The sequence below is a fragment of the Haemorhous mexicanus genome, chromosome 1 (assembly GCF_027477595.1).
Source record: "Haemorhous mexicanus isolate bHaeMex1 chromosome 1, bHaeMex1.pri, whole genome shotgun sequence".
Classification (NCBI taxonomy): domain Eukaryota; kingdom Metazoa; phylum Chordata; class Aves; order Passeriformes; family Fringillidae; genus Haemorhous; species Haemorhous mexicanus.
The window spans coordinates 39432095-39453205 of NC_082341.1; the positions used below are offsets into that span (position 1 = coordinate 39432095).

At 42.4% G+C, this 21111-nt stretch overlaps 1 protein-coding gene across 2 annotated transcripts in view; it reads left to right on the plus strand.

Annotated features, from left to right (window-relative positions):
* Nucleotides 1–281: 281 nt before the first annotated feature.
* The window catches only part of LRRC3B (leucine rich repeat containing 3B), a 44587-nt gene continuing 23757 nt past the window's right edge, over nucleotides 282–21111 (plus strand). Inside the window, exons 1-3 of one of the 2 annotated variants that reach the window (XM_059846529.1) lie at nucleotides 16228–16596; nucleotides 17051–17163; nucleotides 17505–17638. The gene's annotated coding sequence lies outside the window, so the exon portion shown is untranslated. Of the gene's footprint in view, nucleotides 410–16227; nucleotides 16597–17050; nucleotides 17164–17504; nucleotides 17639–21111 lie in introns of those variants that run through there. The other variant, XM_059846519.1, reaches the window with a different exon arrangement.

Consider the following 21111-nt stretch of genomic DNA (forward strand, 5'->3'; position numbering starts at 1 on the left):
AGTGAGAGGCACAGCCAGCCCCGGGAGGCAGACGGGCAGCATCACCCCTCGCGGGCAGCACCTCCCCGCTGCGCGGTGGGAGCGAGAGGGAGGTCTCCTCCTTCTCTCCCTCCCCGCCCCGCTCTCTCCTCCCTCCCTGCCCGCCTGCCTCCGTGCCTGCAGCCGCAGCGCAGGGCAGGGGAGCGGCGGCGCGGCAGGCACAGCCTCCCGGCGGGCGCCCGGCGGAGGCAGGAGGGCGGGCGGGCGTTGGCTGCGCCCGGCCCCGCCGCGCCGCCCGCAGGCTCCGCCCGGCGCTCCCATGGCGCGGCGGCCCCGCGCCAGGTGAGCAGCGCTGCCTGTTGCGCCGAGCGGAGCGGAGCGGAGCCGCCGGGGCCACACGCCGAGAAGTTTTGCGGGAAGGCGCCGCGATGTGAGTTGCGGCGCCCCGCGGATGCACTGGGTGGGGGGCGGCAGCTCCGGGAGGAAACTCGACGGGGAGGGAAGGGGGGGAAGGCGATCAGCGCTGCTGCCTCCGAGGGGCTACCGCCGTGCCGTGCCGTGCCACCTTGCCCGGCAGCGATCGGCGAGGGTCCACCGGCGATGCCCCCTCCTCCAGCCCGTGCTGGCGAACCTCCGGGGTCCGTGAGTCCTGTGGGCTGGCGGGGTCGGGATTCCGCCGAGGCAGGGGGAGATGGGGCGGGAATCCAGAGGCGGAGGCTCTGGGAAGGGGGTTGACACCCTCTCGTTTGGGAGCAAACGAGGGATTTGAGACCCGCGGCCCCCGATCCCGTACCGGAGCAACATCAGAAAAAGGGGTGGAAAATAAAGCGCCCCTCCCATGCGTGTGTGTTCCCGGCGCGCCCGGCCGCTGTCCCTGCCCGGCCGGGTGCGGGCGGGCTACCGGAGGTCGGTCGCGCTGGTCAGCGTGCGGGCGGCGGCCGGGGCGCCGAGCGGGGCTGCCGGGGAAAGGGGGCGGCGGAGGCGGGGACGGGAGGGAAGACGCCGTGTGTGTTGCCGTAGGATTTTTCCACTTTGAGACCTATCAGGACCAGTTGCTACGGTTCGGGCGGCGGTGGCCGCGATGCGGGGGGAGGGGGGAAGAGGGCATCTCCCTCCAAAGCGAGCAACAAATGGCAGCGGGGGCGGCAGCCGGGCTGCAGGACGGCGGCGGTGCCCGCTGCGCCCAGGTGAGCTGCGACGCCCCCGCTGCACGGGGAGGCGCCGGCCGGAACCGTAGCGGGTGGCGCTGGAGCTGCCCCGGGGGGGCTGTGACGGGGTGCGGGGTGCCCCCGGCCCGGGACAGGAACGGGGGTTCAAGGGTCCCGCGGCCGTGGGGAGCTCCGTGCGACCCAGCGCTCCGAGATGGGAGCGGTCGCGACCTCTGAGCCCGCACAGAAATGTGGTGATCTCTCGCAGCAAGCGGGTACTGGGTACTGTGTGTCTGTGGGAACCGCGGGCTCTTCTCTCGCCTTTCTGGCAGGCTACACGTCCAGAATTTCCCTCGCCAAAAATTTGGAAAATGCCTCAGATGTGCCAACGAGAATTCTTCTTTCCGTCTTAGCTTCTGCCTTCAACAATTAGGAGATTTTACAGTATCGGTTAGGAAATGTGAAAGTGATTAAGGCTGCAGGTTATCATCCCGTCTTTCTGATTGTCCCTAGACAGCAGAAATAGTGTAATTACAGAATGAAAACAGCCAAACAACTTGAAAAGCATAAATAGACCAACCACCTAAAGAGTCAGAATGAGAACCAGGCAAGCAACATTTAGTGCTCTCCTCAAAGAAGTAATTCTAGAGGTATTTACATAGATATGAAAATGACAGACGAAGCTAAAGCTTTTGAGATTATTGGAATTAATTAAAATATAATAGTCATGAGAAAATGTTACTGATTTGGTTAGGAAAGGAAAACAAGCTTTCCTCAAGCTGAAAACTCTGTCTGGGGTAGCCTTTTCTGAATGTTGAAAAGACCTGTCAAAAATTTCTTCTTACAGTAACCTGTCTAATAATTTGTAGGTTTAAACTGGAAGGTGTGTGTCACGCCCTGCTGAAAGTGGTAGTTTGAAGGCTTTGATATAGAGCACCACAGTGTTCATATGGCTTACCTACTGATATTATTCTTAGTAATTTAATTTAAAAGTGTAAGCTCCTAGTTTGGTTTAAAGGGAAGGAAAATAAGCTGTAGAATGAACTTAATTTGCAAAGCCTTTGCTACGTTCAGAGTCTAATTTTCTAGTTTAGTTTCTAAATAGTAAAATTGCTACGTTCAGAGTCTAATTTTCTAGTTTAGTTTCTAAATGGTAAAATTGCTCAGAATTAATTATAACTGTGATTGCAGCAGCCCTTGCTTGTGCAAGTTGCCTGGATTTCTGTGGGATCATTTCTGTAGGTAATCTGATTGCTCAAGATAGCAGGATCAGGCCTGTGGTCAGAGAGTTCCAGCATGCAGCACCGTGTAGGGTTGTGCCCATTGGCGCTAATGAGATGATTTGGACTTTGGCAAGAGGAGTGTGAGGTTAAGTCCAGATCTCTTGCATTTATTCAGCTATTGCTGGCTGGGTCACTGAACCCTGATCTTGCCATCCTCTGAGGTTTGCTGTAAAATTTGTGCTGACTTCAGTCCAGCCGAAAGGAGCTCCTGTGTGATTGTAGTTTCCAGTTGCCTTAGGGCGGGTTGAAACTGCTGAGTGTCTTGGACATCAGGGCCTGAGTGAATAAGGATTGTACCTGCAACTATCAAGAATCAATGTGCTTTGCCTCAAATGTGAGATTAATTGAAAGAGAAGTATCATTTAATAGGCATATAAGTATGTGCTCTGGATCCAGTCCTGAGCTAATAAAGTCCATGAGAGTTTTGCCATGTATAAATGGAATAGCAACACTTAAGGGTACAGGTGTGATTTGTCTTTTCCATGTGCTTTATAGACCTATATTTCAAATCTTTTGGGAGGTAGGAAATTCTTCCTGCTCACGCTGAAACAGCATTAGAGTAACTAGAGTAACAGAGCAAGTGCATGATATGTCAGCTCAAGAAATATCCTCCCAGCAGGAGAACTGGAATTTATAAAATTCAGCTGTATTCAGAAGTGCTAACTCAAGTGTCTAAAGCCAGAGAAAAAATGTATTGCTTCATTTCAAAAGCACCTTTAGATGTTCAGTTAAATAATAAGGTGCTTCTGAGTCTTGTTTTTAAGGATATTTCCTGTCACTTCACTAGGAATATTTATGTGAGTAGCACAAGGGATACATGGCTCACTGGCAGGAAGATTTTAAACTTTTTAATGAAGTGGATGATTTAAACAAGAAGGAATATGGGTAGAAATATTTCTTGTTGCCACTTCAGTTAATCAGAAGATGAACTAAGGAAGGTACTTCCTCTCAGAGTGGAATACTGCATTTGTAATGACTTACAGGATTTGCATGTAGCTACTGTCCTTGTTGTCATCTGCATGCCTGGTCCTTGGATCAGCGCTCATTAGAGAATGCAAATTAAATTAGTGTTCTGTGGCTAGCAAAATAATGCCCCTGATTTTGCCTCATTCAGTAAGCTTTGTTCATAAGCTTAGAGAAAACTCTTGTGAAACAATTTAGAAACTTTTAATAATGTTAAACAGAACCTTATTTTAAAATAATGGTATTTTGAGCCAAGAATAAATTATTTGAATTCACAGAATATGTAGCATTTACCTTGGCTTGTTTGGCCACACATTTTTAAGTTGGTATTTTATTTACTAAAAGTAACCTCTAGAAAGTGCAATTTTGATAGGGCACTTCAGTACTGGTATGGATCAAATGCCAGTATGTCTATTGAAAGTACAAGCAGAAAGGATTTAGGAATTTCTCAGCACCTTCAATAAGTATTTTTAAAGGGATTACAGCCTGTGAATACATGAATGAACAAGGTATATCTTTTGCTCTTAAATCCAATGTGCTGTGGGTGAAGCAGCATCAAATTTAGAGATGTTTTGGTGAATTTAATCTCTGCTTCTAGTTTCAGTCCAGCTCTTTTCATAAGTAGTTTCTATGCTTCTGTCATTCTGGCGTGGTTTGTTAGTCTGGATGCACAGCAGACTTGTGGGTGCATCCCAGGGGGAAAAGGAGTGTGGTGTGGTATTGGTTTTACTCACCGCTTCATCAGAGCATCAGATAAACAGTTGCTGTAGAATTTGCTGTGGAGGAGGATGTCATAAGTTCACAGTGCTTAAAGATGCATGATCCTGCTTCATGGAGATGTCTGTGGGTGACTGGTGCCTTTGTCTGTACTTGCCACTGATGACCTGCACTGCTTATCCCCATCAGCACCTGTATCCAGCACTGGCTTTGCTTTACATGCTTACTTTGAGCTTGGAAATGCAAACACAACGCTTAGTGTTACCAAACAACAAAGCACCTTTTATTTCTCTCTCTCGGCTCCACTGAGTTCCTTCACCAAGCAGATCTTTTTAAAAAACAGACATATTTCTGACTGACTTCTGCAGTGGACGTGGGGAAGTCCTTTTCATAAGGATCGTCCCTGCTCCTGAGTTCTGTTTTCCATCAGCGAGGAAAAGGCAATGGTTGCTGAATTGAAATGGTGTTTCTTTCTCTGGAGAGTATGAACTTTTGTAGTGATGAAAAAAAGAGATGTAGACAAATGGGAATAGATGAAGAAGGCCTGATGCCCACAAAACAGGGGAGAAGTAGATGACAGGAGGGAGAAAGTAGTGGCTGATCTGAGTAGTTTGACTCTTGAAGTTGAGGTGATCTGGGCTGTACCGTAGCCCTCTGGCTCGGCTCCATGCTGTGCCATGGATTTGTCATGGCCCTGCCATGGGCCTTCAGAAAAGATGTGTAGGTTGGTTTCAGTGGGACTAGAAGCCTTGCTGAGGAATTGAATTTGGCTTTTTGTATCTCAGTTCCACTGACAGAAAGGTGATAAAGAATGCCTCTTGAGGAAATGGGACTGGTAAAAAGCCTTTTCAGAGATACATTGATCTGGATAATTGGACTTTTTACTTAAACAGAGATGAAAATTACCACTACAGATCTTGATGTACTTGATTAAGGTTTACCTCTGCTTTTCAGCTAGCGAGTGTGTGTTTTAAATTAATTTGGCACTTCATTAATAGCAGTTTCATAAAGCTGCTAACTTATCCTTTGAGAAGAAGGAAAAAAGTTAACCTCTGCTTGCCAAATAGTACTTTAAAGATACGCTAATAAGGAAAAATGAAAAGGGATAGAAGTGAGTGACAATACATAAATGGGATGCTACTCTGGCCTGGAAGCAGGAAAGCAAATGGACACTATTTAATTATTTAAGGAACAATAAATGAGAAGTCGAGTTCTCAAGTGACAGTAAAAGGAGAGATGAACAGAATTTTAAAAGGTTAGGAATGGGAAACAATGCTTAAAGAAAATAGAAGGTGGACGGGAGGGGACCAAAGGGTCAGGGGATGGACTTAAGATTTCTGTGGAGTTTTCAGCTGGAAAATATTACCTCTATATTGTGGTGCTTGCATAACAGCCAGTATTTCACTCAAATTGTGGAAGTTTAGTATACAGTGTCCTCCTGGGGGGGGGTCACTTCATGTTCCCACTTCACCCTCTGGATGCATGACCTCAGTTAATAGGGCATGTGCTTTTAAAGATGGCATGTCTTAGGTGTCGGGCTCTCTTAAGAGGCTTACTTTGTGGATGTTGTTAGTTGTAATGGTGCTGTCATTTACTTCTGTCAAAGTTGCTTCCTCCACCAAACAATAGCATTGATTTTAAACAGAGTATTTTTTGCAGTTTCCCAAAATTGGGTTACACACTTTCGCAACTGTACTCACTGAAGATACGTTGTATGTAAATATCATAAGTATTCAGCATTTCCTTACAAATGTTTGCATTGGGAGTTAGTGGGACACATGAAAAGTATGTGAAGGCTTTATGCCTCATGTGGATTTCAAGTGTGTATTGTTTTGGTGTGATTTGCTTCATGCAAAATATTCTTGTAATGCTTACAAAGTATACATTTTTTTGTGTCCTTGTGAATAATTTGCAGCAAAAGCGTGAAGCCTTTGGATGTGGAAATAAATCCATGGTGCTTGCCATTGTAAAGGCATTGCAATTAAAAGAAAAGGAAAAGCACTGGGTCAACAGTGTTGAGTTCCTGCCAATATTCCCTCACCTTTAAAAGCAGAGACAAAGGCTTCTTCCTCTTTAAAAAAGGAGCTGCAAGAAAAATTTTGTATGAAGTTGCTTGTTAGGTCATATATGGTTAAGCAAGTAATGGTGGTTTTATATCTTAGTGATGAAACTTCATCTTATCAGCATTAAAACCAAAATAAATTTCTTTTACTGGTGTTTTAATTCTTGACTTTTTAACCTGTTTCTGGTCTGTGTTTGAAAATGAAAATAGGCACAATCTCTTTAGACTTCCATTTCAATTATTTTTATTTTTAATTCTTCACATAGCAGTTTTTGCATATTGCTTTCCATACACTCTTTTATAAAAGAAAAGGAAAAGGCAAAAAACCCCAGAAGGCCTTTTCTTACACTTGTAAAAATACTTCTGCAATGCTTTTTTTCATGCCGAAGATTTATTTGGAAATGTTGATAGTCTGTTATAATTACCACCATCTATTAAAAAAAAAAAAAAAATGGAGTTTGCCAGGAGCAAAAATTGTGGAATCAATAGGAGTTGCAGAAGAGGGAAGGTCCTCAACAGCAGGAGACTGTTTGCAAGGCTGGAAGTTGGTAAATCCAGGGGTCAGTCTTTATAGTAAATCTTGCTAGAGCTGGGTTTGGTTTTGTTGGTTTTTTTCCCTAGATGTGCTGCAGATGGTCTTTAAAATTTATCTTGATTCTTACATTTTATTAAATGTAATTTTTGTTATAAATGTCAAAAGAGTGACCCTTAGTTCTTTTCTCCTAAAATGAAGTTAACAGGCTAATTCTGCCATTGCAACCTTCAAATAGTATGATTGTGTTTCTAAACATCCTTTTTGCCCTTGTTTTCAGCTTTGTTGACACCAAGTCATTGAGATGAGAATTGGTGACTTTTAAATAGTCTATTTTTAACAAAGTTTTTAATAGAATATTACTGTTTATGAATGTGTGTCAGTCCCAATTTGCACAAGCACTAAAAGGGAAGGCTTATATCGGAGCAGATCTGCTTCTAAGTACTCACTTTCAGCTTTGTTGTTTTCTGGCTGTTCCTGGTCCTGTTCTTCAGGTGGGAGTACCAATTTTTACTCTGCTGCTGCAAGGGCATCTATTTTTCAAAGCTGAGATATTTCAAACTGAAACCTTTTGCAAAGGAATGGTCTATATCATGTTATAAAATGAGATACAAGTGGGAAATTTTGGTTTCTAGGCTCTTCTAACTTAGAGTGAAATAACTCCTCAGACTTCAGATTTCTTAGACCTTTAGTTGTCACTTCTAACACGCTGCATATAACCAAAGCACACAATTCAAAAAAATAAGAACATCTCAGCTTTGACTGAAAAGCAGCACATGGATGACAGCATGCAATCCAGGTAGTCCTTTCTTTTTCTGTGTGTTTTGAGGCTGCAGAGCTGACATGTCATGTCCTTCTACACTGGATTTGTGATCCCTTCTTAGTTATGAGCAAGACTGTTGTCATTGAAAGGTTAACAATTTCTGTTCAGAAAATGTATTGGTCATTTTCTCTTTCCAGAGTCTTGCACAGGTTTTGCCCTTTGACAGAAAACATTTAATCTGTATTCTGCTCATCATTTTCATCAATTACTTAGTATACTTATTGGCATCTCTGATGCATAGTAGGTGTTAGGAATAATTTTTTGACAGAAAGGGTTATCAAGCATTGGAACAGGTGTTTGAGTCACCATCCTTGTAGGTGTTTGGAAGATGTATAGATAAGGCACTTAGGGACATGGTTTAGTGGTGGACTTGGCAGCGCTGAGTTAACAGTTGGACTCAAAGATCTTTTCTAACCTAAATGATTCCGTGATTCTATAAATACTTATTTTGCTAGAGTAGGACTTGACAAGATTTAGACATGCAAGAAACCTAAATCTTTGGCTCAGGAAACAATCCTGATGGATACAAATGGTATTTCAATAACTTTCGATCCAAAAATGTTTCTTGCAAAGCGACAGGACTGTTTTTCTTGCCAGTCATGGCAGGTGCTCCATCTGTACAAATACCACCTAATTTGAACAAGTCAAGCTTAACAGTTTTTTTTTTCCCACTATCTGCCACATTTTCAACAATTTTTTCTCTATTCTTTAAACAAGTGTGAGGCGAGGCAGCATTGTTGGAATGAAATGGACAGAGGCCAACCAATTACTTAATTGTAGTAGATTTTTTTCAACACATTGAAAAGCAACAGTCAGTGCAGTGTCAGTAGCATTGCAGCTTCCCTTGGTTGTGGGCAAAAAAAGAAAAAAAATTGCATGAATCTGTTAAAAATGGAAATGCATGCTGTTGTGTTGTCTGATGCCATCTCAGCCCTTCCCATTGTTATGCCATGTGAACAACTATGGTCTTATCAGCTGTGTGCTGTTTTTTCAGTCTGGATTGTGCAGCAATAATTGATGTACCCTCTTGTATTCAGGCTTTGTTTTCTGAGAACAGCCCTTTCTCACAAGCTTGCCCTAAGGGATATTTGCTATTACACCTTTGTCACTGATTTCAGCTCATGGATGTGTATTTATTTTTGTAAAAAGCTGTCATGCTAGGGTTCTTTCTTGAGGTAAAATCTGACCACAGGTCAGATGCAATAAAATATGTTTTACATTCCTTTCAGGATTAGTTTGTATAAAAGTACATTCCAATCTGGACTTTCTGTGACTGTATCACCACAAACATACTTTTACAGACCCTGACCGTTCTCCAAAGAACTTCCCTTAGAGAAACAATCTCTATGCAGTGTCAGCTCCATGCACTGTCATCTTAGTGGTTTTTTTTTTCACTGTGCATGCATGACTTGGCAGGCAGTGCTTTGATGATAAGTAAATTGATTTTAAAAGCTTATGGACGTTTGAATTAACTGGGAAATCATTAGAATAATGTAAAGCGAGTGAGGTTGCACAGGTCCTTTATTTTCCCCTTGCTGTGGGCTTGCAGAGCAGGTGTTCTGTGGGGTCCCAAAAGGAGTCTTGTTGACTGGAGTTAGTGTGTTGTTTCATTGCAGCAATATTCTATCAGTGAGCTGAGACTGCTAGTTTTAAATTCTGATTCTTGAAGCTGTGGAGTGCAGCTTTGAATACCGAGTAAATGCTTGGGCATTTGCGAAGGGAGACTAAAAATATTATCAGGCTTGCAGAGCAGTTCTTCATTAATGGAAAGCATTGGTGGGCTGGGGGCTGATTCTGTGACCTCACGTGGTTTTCCATTCACTTGGCTGCTCCAAGTAGCCTCCTCCATTTCCTATGCCTCCACAGTTTCCTCAGATTATTTTTAAAGATATTTTGTTACCTTTCTTCTAAACGTATGTAAGGCTAGGGGTTTGACTGTTGAATTTATTAAATATCAGTATTGAAGTAAAATTGACATTTTTGTAAATGTAGATGTGATGTGTGTATGAGGAGCTCATGTGACTTTAAAAGCATTTGGTCTCGGCCCTTCCCACCTTGTTTCTGCTTTTTGGACCAGCCACTTGCAGGTAAAGGACACTGACAGGGTAACATTTCAGTGACTTTTAAATACCACAGCTGACAGAGAAAGATTGAATTTTTAAGGATCAGCTATCGGGGAAGTGCACATCAGTATTCCCATCTAGGAAAAAAAACAGCCATGTTTGTTTTTAATTACAGATACTGAGCTTGTTGTGGTCAGTTGATGCAGAGGTAGCCTGACTGCAGAGGTGGAAAGTTTGTGGTCATGGAAATTGGAGATTGGTGAGAGGTGATCTTCTTGCTAACATTGATATTACTCAGATCCACTATTTTCACTCATACACCTGACTGTTCTTGGAATTACCTAGCAGCATTTGGCATGGAAGTGTTGCTCTTGGAAACAGTTTCAATCTGAGAAATTAGCCATAAACTTTGACCCTTTTCCGGTATAATTTAGACTAGATGGTTTTATTTGACAACTTAATAGTTGTACCTAAGCTGCCTCTAAAAATATTTTGCACTTGAACTTTATTAGTCTTGAATATATTACTTTTTCAAATGAATTTTTATAGTTCCTACTAAATAAAGGATGAACCTGGAAAAAGGAAATTAAAAGCAAGTGATCTGTGTCTTCACTTACAAAACAAATGCAATATAAAAAATTACATTCTTCTCAACATTTTCACACCAGCATGGGAAAAAAAAAAAGCCCATCTGTGTAAACTTACTGAAACCTGTTTCCTGTGCCATTGCCTTTACTCCTTCAGGTTAGAGAGAAACCTGTATTCCTCGGATGCCATAAGGAGAACATTGCTATTTGGTGGTTGCGGCAACAAGCAAAGAAAACACTGGGCTGTGCTTAGCTCCCCATAATGGTGAAGGCCTTTAATTTTTCATTAGGGGTTTGACCCTTGGTTCATTTGAAGGGTGAACTTGATTTCTTTGACCCTACAGAAAAAAAAAACCCAAACAGACTAAGCAAAAGCACCGGCTGCTGTCATTACTAATTCATCAGATGTGACGGGGTTGGTGTTCTTCAGCTTGGGTTTGCGTGTCAGGATTTAGGGAAAATAGAATTAGAGGGAAGTGATTTCTGTAAAGAGCTGGCAGGGATGTACCAGATAAAATACCCATGTAAGGAGGCTCATCTGAAGAGATGAAAGGCAGAGTAATCAGCACCTGCAGAAACGTTTCCTTTAAGGTTTGTACTTCAGGTGAGAGGTAAAAGATAAAACACACCACGAATACTACAGCATGTCCTTGCTAAGCCTACGGCTGCTTTCTTGGCAGCCCCAATGGAGGCATCTTGCTGGGCCCTGAGAAGATGAGTGTTCTGGACAGGTCATGAGGATTTTTCAAGGCTAAGACATGAGCCCTGGTGCAAAGGCCAAGTCACGGAGCTCCTAATGCATCCAGGGAGGAGGCATCTCAGACAGGAGCTCTGTCTCTGCCCTCACAGCTGTCAGCAGTGATGGGCATCCCTTCAAAGTTTGTTCAAGAGCTGAGCTTTTCTACAAAAGTGGAGTTTCTGTATAGGATGGGTGGCTGGTCCAGGGTGAAAAAGGAATGACGGCAAGTTTTTCAGTTACTCTTACTGCACTCTAAAACACCAGTTTGACTGTTCACATGAGTATTATCAGTGTAAGCAGACAGTGGTTTTAGTTGCTGTTGTTTACATGAGGCCTTCAAGGTTGTCATTGAGGGCTACAGGAAGGCTGTTCCAAAACCTTACTGAGCAAAAGGGCTCAATTCATTTTCCCTAATGAGTGGCATGGTGTAGGGTGAAATGGATAGATGAGATTTCAGCGTTCTCAGCACTGGGTGGAAGGGAGTCCCCACATGACTTTTGCAATATGGGTTTGTAATATTTTCTAACTTGCCAGGCATTACTCCTCTGTTTTGTTTTGCTTCCCCAGTACTTTTAAAACCTTGTTCTAGTTTTCCTCTTGACCTAAGTGATGTTTAAAGAACAAAGTCCAGGAAAGATGTTGGTACAACAAAGAAAAAAACTTCTTGAAGAGGCTTAGGAGGTCTGAAATGGGAGGTGAATAGTTCTTTTTCTTTCTCAGGGGAAACTGGTCCTTCTAAATAAGAAGGTAAAGTGTTCTCAGGTGGCAGAAGAGTCTTCAAAATGCTTAAACAAGTAAAAAAATCTCTGTGTTTCCCAATGAAAGGGGGGGGGGAAAGATGTTTTATTATAACAGAGACCTGTAGTAAGTTAATAAAAAGTAAATTTTGTGTCATTTTCCTTCAAAGTATTTTGATACTAATGAGAATCTTTACAGTCCCTAAACTTTCTAGAGCTTTCTTTTTTATCCTGCTGTCTTCTCCTTTCACTGCTGCTGCTCTCACAAAAAGCTGTTTACCCTCTCTTTGAGGTGTCAGCTACAGAGGACTCTTCCAAGGCACCAGCTTGACCCTTTATGTGGGCTAAGGGTTGCATGAAACAGGGCAGCAAAAGTCTTTCAGTGCGGGTGCCTGGAGCTACCCTTCCTGTACCCTTGCTGGAGCTGGTGTCTGTGCCTGCTGGGGAAGAAGCTGGATTTTTTGAGAAGAAAAAAGTACAGGAATGTGCCTAGGTTCAGACCTGAGACTGGGGTTGTACAGAGGTTGTGATTAAATTGGTATTTAGTTTGGAAGCATCAGTATTGTGGATTTATTTTTCTTATTTTGCTTGAAAATCACTCATATTTAAAGATTTCAGGTAAACCTGTGTCTGAGCTTGGTGGAATTGCTTTGATTTATGTGGGTGTAAGGCATAATAGATTTATGTCCATAATGTGCATGCTGTCTCAATTTTTTACAGGCTTATGCAAAATCATAATGAAAACACCTTGAGAATGGATGTTATTTGTATTGATTTGAACAGAGCATATTTCCAGATGGGAAGTGAGGTATTGTTCCTAACTTGCAATATAAAAATACTTGAAATAACTGTTTCTGGGACTTTAGTGTCATCTATTGAATTCATATCTACCCTTGTCATCTGACAGACTACTAAAACAAGATTCTGCTCAAAATGATAGAAGTGACAGTCATAAAATTCATTCCTGCTGAGCCCTGTAAGGTAGTTAGTCTGAGGAGATTTGGATCTCACTTCAGTCATTCAAGGGCAGTCCTTTGGAAGCAATTTGCAGAATATGTAATTGTGCCCATAAATCCCTCGCTCCCCCCTGCAAATAGGGTAGATTTCTGTTGCCACCCTACTGTGTTGAGGAAACAGCATTTTTCCCCTCCTTCCCCTCTCCTTTTCCAAAGCCCAGCAGTTGTGGTGAATTCCCTCTGCCACTGGCCATGCTTTCATTCCTCTGCAGTGTGGTTACATAGAACTGCTTCTGTGTTCTGTCAGTGTTTGATCCCTTCCAGCTGGCAGTGAATCGAAGAAGTCGTATGTATGGACACCCAAAGTCTGCCCTTAGCTACACTTGTGAAAACCTGTGGCATTACACGGTTGGCTTGGAAAGGCTTAAGAAATCCCACGGGATCCACTCCGCTGAAAGTCACTCTGTAAATGTTAGACAGGGCTGTTGTTTTTGTTCTAGTACATTTTACTTTAAAGCTGCACCTGAGCTGCAGTCGATGATACTGTTTCATAACATTGAAAAAGAGGGACAGATTTGGAGTATGGGAGTGCAGTGCTGTCAGTGGGGTTTGTCACTGAAACTGTCATAACTGGGTGCCTCGGCAGTGTCTGTGCTGTGAGAATAACATGCTCAGTGGGGTTCTGGTTTCTGGCAGCATTCAAGCCACTGGTCACCATGCAACCATCCTCCTCCACAGCCTGATCTCCTTTGGGAAAGAGCCAGGGCCATCTGCTAGCAGGGGTGGCAGCAGTGGTGTCCAGCACTCTGGGGTATCTTGATGGACCCTGATCTTGCACAAGAGCGAGTCCCAGGCAGCAGAGGATGTTTCTTCTGGGCCAGGAAAACTGTGTTTAGGTCTGACACGTTCCTGGCATCATCCAGTATGGAGGAAGTACAGGTCTGAGGAGCCCCTTTGGTCTTCTGGCTCTGCGGAAGCTCTGGGTACTGGCCTGTGGTGGTGTAGCTGAGTGCCCTGTGACTGTGAAACAAGGTGTAAAGGAGAAGTACCTTGGTGTATGGGTGGGCCCATATGATCCTTTTGCTTCATGTTTAGTGCAGAACTGCAGGAAATAATGTTCAGGCAGATACTGTACTGACCCAGCATCTGACTCATGCTGATCTTTGCCAGTGTGGAGGATACTTATGCAGCTGGTCTACAAATAACCAAAGAGCTTGAATAATTGTATAATACTTCTTTTTAAAAGTGTTGCAGTGACCTGAGCAGATTGAAGTTGCAGTTAAAAAGGTCCTGCCCTGAGTAATTTTCTTTAATTCTTGGTTTCTGTTTCTCGGGATGCTTGGGAGACAAGATCCCAAGATCTCTTCCTTGGGAGACAAGGAAACAAATTATGAGATGTGAGGAAGGTAAGCAGAAGATAGGATGAAAGGTATTATACACACCTCCAGGACTGTCATTGAGTATTTTTATCTACTTCTAAATTGTGGAAAATTTTCAAAAGAAGAGTTCTGTGTATTTTTTTCCAGACTGAATGGAAATTTTGCCATTGGTTAATATAGAAAGGAAGTCGGAAATATCAGAATTACATGTGAATTATTTATGTATCCAATTTGCTGCGGTGAACGGAGGAACAAGGATCTTAAATGCTGTTAATTGCTGTGGATTTTATTTCACTGCCTATGGTCGTAGCTGCAGGCCATGTAGCCTCTGGAGGTGACCTGGGTGCCAGGCAGTATAAGGGCACTTCTGGAAGGGAGGAGGGAATGTACAAAGCGTTCATTGCTGGCAGTCAGCTGACATCTGGAGGTTTTAGCATGTTAGCAGAGAAAAGTGATGTTTTTCCTTCAAGTCCTTAAGGATTAACAGCGTTATTTATATTTCTTCTGGTATGTCCAGAACAGAAAAAATAATAGAAAAAAAGTTACATTTCTGTAGTACAGCATCTTCACATTTTTGTTCTGTGCTTCCTATATTCAAGGGATTTCCTAGCAAGAATAGAAACATCTGCAATAGCAGCTCCTATTTATGTTAATCTTTTCCAATCAGCATGCAGCCTGAAATAATTACAATAAATGCACTGTCTGCTCCAAACACTCACAACTTCCATTTATTTCAGGCTTCTTTGCTTCGCAAGTCTGAGAACATAATCCTTCATTCTGCTCTGCTTCATCTCCTTTGCATGAATTTATCCAACAGTATCTTTTGTGAGCTTCATTAACAATGGTCATGCCATGATAAATTACATAAATTGAGAAGTTTTTAATTAACTAAGTTAACAAAACAGCCCCACAAAGCATAATAAATTTAATTAGGTAACGTTTTCCTGTAATAAGTTTGCACACGAGGTGTGTAATGAAGTAGGCCAGGGTAAAATGTGTAATCTGAAAGCTTTTAGATTTCATAGCTGCAGAAATAGTTTCTTTTTTAAAAAGGTATTTTTATAAGATCATGTGCTAAACATACCTTGTTGTGCAAAGGATTATGCAAACTTGGCAGAAAAACAATAGTTACTGATAAAGACATGACTAAGAGTATGTTTAAACAGAAGAAGACATATCTTCCAGTCTTCCCCCCTCTGCTTCTGCCAGAGCTGCTCCCCAAGCCAGGGTCATTTTCTCCAGCTTGGCAGTGGTGCTTTGGCTCTGGTTGGGTGGGTTTTTTTGGTTCTGGGCAGAATTTTCGGGTGTTTTTGGTCAAATTGGCTAACGTATGTGTTAGAAAGAGCGCATTCAGAGCAGAGTCTCCTTGCTGGTGCTGTGTGCTTTTAGCTGGGCTGCTTGCCCAGGTATGTGGGAAGGAAAAGTAAGATCAGCCTTGGCTCATGTGTGGAGTGCTGTGGAGCGACTTCTCAGGTGTCCTCTGCAGCTAACGGCATCTGTCTTTGCTTTCTCTTTCCTAAACTTGCATCCAAAAATATTAAGATTGTTATCCCCTGCCTCCTACCTTCTTACACAGCCCAGCCAGGCTGCTTTTGCTTGGGCAATGTTCCCACCTAAGGAATTTAGTTCAAAAATAAGAACTTTGCTTTTCCTTTATGTGCAGGACAGCTTTGTGACAGTAAATGGTACTCAGATTTTGATGATGAGACAAAGTAGCAATTAAACAAAAAACAGTGGGATAGGACACAGAAAGGAACTCTTTAATTTATCAATATTGGTTTCAATTTCTCCCAGACTCTCTGCAGTCACAGAGAGCAGTGCAGAGGGAGTATGTGGGTACATCACATTTACTGTTTTGGTTTGGTGATGCTTAAAGTCAGAGTAATTGTCTTTCACAAGTGCAAATGAGTGTGCATTGAAGGCTGTGAAAAATAGTTATCAGTATTTATTATCTCTGTGAAGTATCCTTTTTATATTTTAATTTAGGGCTGATTTAGAGAGACAAGTTTGATGTCAGCAACATCAGTTTACAGTTTGGGGTGGATCTCTGGTTTTTGCAGCCCACTCACATTGTTTATCATCAAACTCTGAAACCAGGGAATGGGACTTTTGGACATTCTGTGAAAAACACATAGCACTAAGTCATCTGATTTGTGCGTGCATGTAATTACTCTGCTATCTGCAAGAGATATGCAGTATTTAACCAGGTGAGGTCTATTGTGAAGATGGAATGGCAACTTACCTGAGCTGGTGAATAACTCCTAACCAGAAAGGTCGCAAAATTGTGAGAGGTGGATATCTTACAGTTTTCTGACTCACAGGCTACAGTTAATTGTCCATCAGAAGACATTATAAAGCATTTCTGCATGTGTATATATCCTGTCCCTCTCTGTTCCTGCCTTTTTACAATCAAGAGTAAAGCAGCTGTAATTCTAGAGATGTTAGGAGGGCATAAAGTTTATGTAGCAGAAGCACATCTATTTTACAGAAAATGTCCCACTTAAATTTTAGGGTTCTACCTGAACTGTTTGAACAGTTGCCAGACACACTCCCAAGCTTGTAGGGGTATGGCACAGAAATCATGACTGTACTCCTTTGAAGAATTCAAGATAACCTGTAGCATGCATGGTAAGTCTGGTGGTAAGGAGGGGCACACAGATCTGGAGAGCAAAACAAAGTGAAAGAGTGGGTAGGAACAAAGAGTAGGGGGGGAAATTAATGCACAGAAGCAGAGGGGGGAAATTAGTGAAAGAAATATAGGAATTAAAATACAAAGTGTTGAGTGAGAAAAGCAGCTCACCAGCAGTTGCTCGCTAGGGTGAGAACATTGTATGTTCAAGAAGAGATTCAAGCAGACCTTCCCCGGAGGTTTGTGAATTTTCCAGGTGAAGGACCTCGGGATGAAGAAGATTCTTTGCCTCCTAAAGTGTTACAAGTTAGGTAGCTGAGGCAGAGGAATTTTCTAATATTATCTGGGAAAGAAGATATTAGAAATTAGGGTCTTGATGACAGGAGTATGTCAAATTAATGCGTGATGTATTTTTGGAATTATACAATGTGTCATAAGCCAATTTTGTTCCAGGGGAAATGTGACATCTTCTCCCTTGTGAGTGAGGTTTCCAAAGGGCTGAAAAGCAAGGAAAATGGAAAGCAAAAAGTGAAGTTGTCAAGTGGAGAAGAAAAGCATCACCTATGGTATTTAAATTGTATAAATTTGTGTTGATGTGTCCTGCTCCTCAACCCCTTCTGATAGCTCTCTGTGTGTTTCTACTGCTACGCCTGTTTTCCATTTTCAGTCTGTTCCAGGACAGTAAATTTTACCTTGACCTGTGAAGCCAGTCATATCCTTTTACATAGCAGTGGCTTCCCAGGAAGCAGTAACATGAGTCTGTACTGTTGCCATGAAATACATGCTGTGCCTCGCAGCAGATCTGTTTCTTAACTCACAAAAATGTGTGCAATAGGATTTTGCTGGGCTGCTGAAAACATTTGAGCTGCAGTTTTACATACTGTATTCTTGTTTCTTCTGCTTTCAGGATCTGGACTGTTTAGAAAAGAAATGTAGAGTTAACATCTGCAATCTGGTGTGGTCTTCCTTTTCAGAAAAAATACTGTTTCTGGCATTCATGTTGGGAGAGAGGAGCCATCCTTTCCAAGACTTTCAGTATAGGTATGAAAATGTTCAAAGAGTTGACAGTTAGTAATTATTATTCATTGGTGCTACTTTGCTTCTAGTACAGTGAACATATTTTTGAAGTAGAATTAAATCCAAGTCTCTCCAGGGGCTGTTGGTATTTTGCTAATGCTAAATTAAAGCGTGCCATGTGCTGTGCACTAGAGGTGGTCAGTGGTGCCTTGACAGAACTTAATTGTGTATGTGGCAGGGGTGCTCTGAGTCACTGCGTGGTAGGTGTGATGCAGCTGCAGTCTGGTGGGAAGTCACAGCCCCTTGTGTTTTCATGAACAGGAAGGAGACATTCCCAAGCTGCTTTCCATCCTGCCTGCAGGTTAGGCAGTCCAGCTCCTGGAGTGGTTATCCTGCACAGCCAATTTTTGTTCCTTCTGCTTGTCACATATCCCGTTGCTTTTTCAACTCCCAGGCTGTAAATGCTTAAAATGAGAAATGAGCTAATTAGAAGCCATGAAATAGAGATGGAAGCCGAGCTTCCTTAAAAAATCAGTAAGTGAAGAAGCAGGTCCAGATTGGAGAAGAAGGGATGTAGTCTTTATAATCTTCAAAATTATCAACTTATTAAGCTGTTGAATCATGTGTTTGGATTTATCAATATAAAATTTAGTACAATTCCATCCTTGGGACATTCTGGTATATGTTGGAAGTTTTTAAATGGCACTGCCCTGTTTTTACCACTTAATACATTTTTGGTACTACTTTCCTTGATGAAGTCCTCACCCTTCTCAGCCGGACACTTGGAGCATGTTCACTGTGCCCGGATGATACAGTCAGTGTGCAGGATGTTGCAGCATGGCTGAGCTGAAGTGTTAGTGGGAAGAGAACCACCACAATTTAAACTTGTGAATGGTGCACCTGAGTCAGCAGAGTCTCTGTGTGGGGAAGTTTCATGAAGAGCTGAACTGAAGGCCTTATTCCCAGGCTCTCCTTCTTCCCACTCTCTTTTCCTTCTCTCATTGAGGGCTAAACTAGCTCAGGCAGTCATGTACTGGATGTGGATAAGGTTCCCTGAAGATGGTAGCTATGATCTCTGTAGCATGCAGTAACTAAAGGGAAATTTATGGGATGCAATGCTCAGGTGCAGGTGGCAGGTGAAGGATTGGGGGGGAAAATCCCCCTCATGTGTATTGCACCCTCAGTTATCCTCAGTGCAGCATTGGAGCAGAGAAGGAGAAGGAGCTGTGGCTGCAGCTCAGTGCTGTGGCTGGTTAAGTGGAGACACAGCAGAAGACTTCAGGAGAGCAAAACATCTGAAGATTCACAGGGCTAGCATGATATTTGGGAATTGCTGTGTGGAATTGTGGCATTTTGTCAATTTATTTTGTAATCTGTGATGACAGTAAACTGAATATTGAACAGCTTAAATCTAAGCAACTGTCATTTCATGCTTTGGTGAAGAGGGAGTGGGTGAGTGAGATAGTAGGGGTAAATTGTTAATAGGACTGAAACCAATATGTGCAGCTTTCTCTGAACCTGCCCACCTCTTATTTTTTTTGTGTAATATTGAGCAGCTGGGGCTGTGCTATCTCAGCTTACCATCACTAATCAGGCTGTAGATCTCTGGGGACATGCTTTGCTCTCAGTTGCTGTGGTAGAAGTCTAAGATTATTACCTAGATTACTTGCATATAGACCAGCAAAATCACATAAACAGATTTTGAACCTTTTTTGTCAGTGTGGTTCATGAGACATACTCTCATTTTTTGAGTGCTCTTTGTTTAGTCAAAGAAGAAGCCACTTGTACTCAAAATGAGAGAGCATTTGCACTATTGCCTTTTTTTTCTTCTTTGTGAAAAATTATACTGCTTTTAGTAGAACTAAAATTAATGGGGTTCACTGGAAATTAAATTATTTACTTTGTTTAAAAATGACATTTTCATAGTCCATAGTCTTCATGTCTGCCTGTAAAAACATAGGACACAAACTTGACCAACTTAGTTACTGAAGCGTTTGCTGCTGTAAGTGAATTTCTTCAGCTGTTTCAAGCATTTTTCAGGGAGATTTTCCCCCTGCCTTGAATTCCATGGAGTTTTTATCTGAAGTATCCCACTGGTGACCCTATATATACTTTTTAATGCTGTGTTAGGTAGGTCTATTTATGAGTTGCTGTTCTAGACTGCTCTCTCCAGAGATGTAATTTAGAACTGGTGTTTCATTCATTACTATGCTTACCTTGGTCTGAATCTACAATTTTGTCTGTTCCTTAACTTTCAGACCAATGACTCATTCCTTTGCTTCATGGGATTGCTGCATGTGATCTTATCCCACTCTGAGATGAGCTTTGGAAGTGAGCTAAAAAGAAATGTTTACAGCATTCAGCATAAATCACAATTCCACAGAGAAACTTAAGGGAAAAATAATGGAAAAAAAAGGGTTTCCTATAACTCGGAGATGAATCTATACCTAAGGGATTCCTTGTTTTCTCCCAGGTAGCAAGTGACAGGACCAGAGAAGATGGCCTTATTGCACCAGGGGAGGTTTAGACTGGATATTAGGAAAATGTTCTTCACTGAAGTGAAGGCATTGGAATGGGCTGCCAGGGAAGTGGTGGAATCGCCATCTCTGGAAGCATTCAAAAGGCGTGTGCATGTGGCACTTGTGGACATGCTCTAGTGATGGACATGGATGTGGCCAGGTTAATGGTTGGACTCAATGATCTTAGAGGTCTTTTCTAATTTCAATGAGTCTGTGATTTTAAACCATTTTAATTATTTGTCTGTTCGTATGACTCCCTTGAGTCTTAGTATATGCCAGAAGATGCTCTTCACCCCTTTCTAACCTTCATGAGAAGGTGTGCAGAAGGAGAGTGGTGCTTCCATTCAGGAACAGGGTGTAGCAAAACCACCTGTGGGAATCCATGTGAAAGAAGAAATCTTAGTGCAATGTCCATTGTATTTGCAGGCATTTTCTTTAGAAGAGCAGTTCCCTGCATGCCGTGTCCCTGCGTGACTTAGCAGCATCCTGTAGGTGTGAATGCCTGTCTCTGCAGAGCAGGATATGCAAAAGATGAGGGCATGGGTGGTGGAGGTAGACATAGTGACTAACTCTTTATTCCTGGAAGTGCACCCTCCATGTGGAGGACGGCATTAAGTGTGTCCCAGATAGGCTTCTCACACTGCGTCATTGCTGGGGATTAAGCCATTTTCCCCAAGGATTCTGTGCTTGGCAGAAAGCTCTGCAGGAAGTGCTAGTGTTCCTCCAGATTTAAACGTATCAGCACTTGCATAATAGGTTTATTCTTTATTATCCACCTTTTTTTTTCTGTTTTGTGGCACGGGCTTCAGATACTGCACATGATGATTTTGTTCCTGCTGCCATGTGGTCCTACCACATGGTGAAGGAAGGATGTTCGGACATGAATTATTTAATCTCCCAGAATCTGACAGTTTTACATTACTACTTCACTTTGTTTTCTTTCTAGTATCTCTTCTGGTATTTTTATTTTTATTTTTA